The 2,308-nt window shown below is 41.6% G+C and overlaps 1 non-coding gene across 1 annotated transcript; it reads left to right on the top strand.

The window, feature by feature from the left end:
- The first annotated feature begins 920 nt into the window (after nt 1–920).
- TRNAT-AGU lies at nt 921–993 on the top strand. The gene has a single exon. It is a non-coding gene; the product is annotated as a tRNA-Thr (tRNA).
- The last annotated feature ends 1,315 nt before the right edge of the window (nt 994–2,308 follow it).

The following is a 2,308-nucleotide window of genomic DNA, read 5'->3' as shown; positions in this document are numbered from 1 at the left end:
AATATGAGTCAACAGTGTAACAGTTTTGCAAAAAAAGCAAACATCATTCTGGGATGTATTAGCAGGAGTGTTGTAAGCAAGACACGAGAAGTAATTCTTCTGCTCTATTCTGTGCTGATTAGGCCTCAACTGGAGTATTGTGTCCAGTTCTGGGAACCACATTTCAGGAAAGATGTGGACAAACTGGAGAAGGTCTGGGAGAAGAGCAACAAAAATGATTTAAGGTCTAGAAAACGTGACGTATGAGGAAGATTGAAAAAACTGGGCTTGTTTAGTCTGGAAAAGAGAAGACTGAGAGGGGACCTGATAACAATTTTCAAGTACATAAAAGGTTGTTACAAGAAGGAGGGAGAAAAATTGTTCTTCTTAACCTCTGAGGATAGGACAAGAAGCAATGGACTTAAATTGCAGCAAGGGAGGTTTAAGTTGGACATTAGGAAAAACTTCCTAACTGTCAGGGTAGTTAAGCACTGCAATAAATTGCCTAGGGAGGTTGTGGACTCCCATCATTTGGGATTTTTAAGAGCAGGTTAGACAAACAACTGACAGGGATGATCTAGATAATACTTAATTCTGCCATGAGTGCAGGGGACTGGACTAGATGACCTCTTGAGGTCCCTTCCAGTCCTATGGTTCTATGATTTAAATGAGCTTCTGTACCAGATGACTGGAAAATAGCTACAGTGACATCAATTTTTTAAAAAAGGCTCCAGAGGTGATCCCAGCAATTACAGATTGGTAAGCCTAACTTCAGTATCAGGCAAACTGATAAAAGTATAGTAAAGGAAAGTGTGGTTTAAAACGTAACTGTAACACAGTAAAAGCTCAGTCAGCCAGGGTTTTGTGCAATTGCATAGAGTGTAGTGATGAAAAATGATTACTGTACACTCTTGTTAGGGGAAAAGAACACCATACAAAGAGGCTCCATAGCTCAGGGGTGAGAGCACTGGTCTAGTAAACCAGGGGTCGTGAGTTCAAATCTCACTGGGGCCTTAGGCAATTGGGGTGTTTTTTCTTTATTTCAGCAATTCAGTCACACCATTTTTAGAGAAACTTAAATTTTACTTTATATAGGTTAAATTAAAGCAACATTCAGTAGCTGCATCACCCAACAGGCAACGCAAAAATGCACAGGGCTGGCAGGTGTGAGCTACACAAGCAATGGGTCATTGGGGCTAGAATGCAACCAGTTAACCCTCCCTGGACTGCATTTGCTGTATAATGAAAGCATTTTATTAACCATCCCTCCCTCTACACTGCATTTGCCGAATGATGAATACAGCCTATTAACCCCTCCCCGCAGTGCACTTGCTATATGATGAATCCTACCTATTAAACACCTCCTCTCCCCCCCCCACTCCCTGCATTAGCTGTATGATGCTCTTCTGTGAAAGAAACTGAGAAATTCCTTGGAGATAATGACAGGTTTCAGAGTAGCAGCCGTGTTAGTCTGTATTCGCAAAAAGAAAAGGAGTACTTGTGGCACCTTAGAGACTAACAAATTTATTAGAGCATAAGCTTTCGTGAGCTACAGCTCACTTCATCGGATGCATCCGATGAAGTGAGCTGTAGCTCACGAAAGCTTATGCTCTAATAAATTTGTTAGTCTCTAAGGTGCCACAAGTACTCCTTTTCTTCTTGGAGATAATGAATCTCTCTTTGTATCAAGAGGCATATGCAACGTGTATCTCTAAAGCTCAGTAATTAGTAGAGCTACTTTAAAAATGGTAAGTGTATTTTGTCGGGAGCCTCAATCCTGTGCCAGCAGAGGGGGGAGCCTAGAGATAAGTTATTATTTGATTCTGCATTGGTTATCTCCTTCCTATTATCTCCACAAAGGCAGCTCCTGTAAGAATGGCAATGAGCTATGTGCTGAAAGTAGCATGCTCCTACGCAGAATCGGCTCTAGGCACCAGCAAAGCAAGCACGTGCTTGCGGGGGCACAATTCCAGGGTCAGCATTCCAGCCACCCTTTTTCTTTTTTCTCTTGGGCAGTTGCGCTCTCGAAGCTTAGGGTGGCAAATTTTTTGCTTGGGGCAGCAAAAAACCTAGAGCTGCTGCTACGTGGCTCTGCATGACAACTGAGGTAAGATTATTGCAAGATTATGTGTTTGTGTGAAAATATTGTAAGAATAGAGAAACTGAAATTGACAGATGTTTCAGTCAAAAGTTAACATCATATGCAAGATGACAGGTTTCAGAGTAGCAGCCGTGTTAGTCTGTATTCGCAAAAAGAAAAGGAGTACTTGTGGCACCTTAGAGACTAACAAATTTATTTGAGCATAAGCTTTCATGAGCTACAGATGAA

This window comes from Dermochelys coriacea, chromosome 16 (assembly GCF_009764565.3).
Source record: "Dermochelys coriacea isolate rDerCor1 chromosome 16, rDerCor1.pri.v4, whole genome shotgun sequence".
NCBI lineage: Eukaryota > Metazoa > Chordata > Testudines > Dermochelyidae > Dermochelys > Dermochelys coriacea.
The sequence above is the reverse complement of the archived record's forward strand: the minus strand, read 5'-3'. Positions and strand labels throughout refer to the sequence as shown.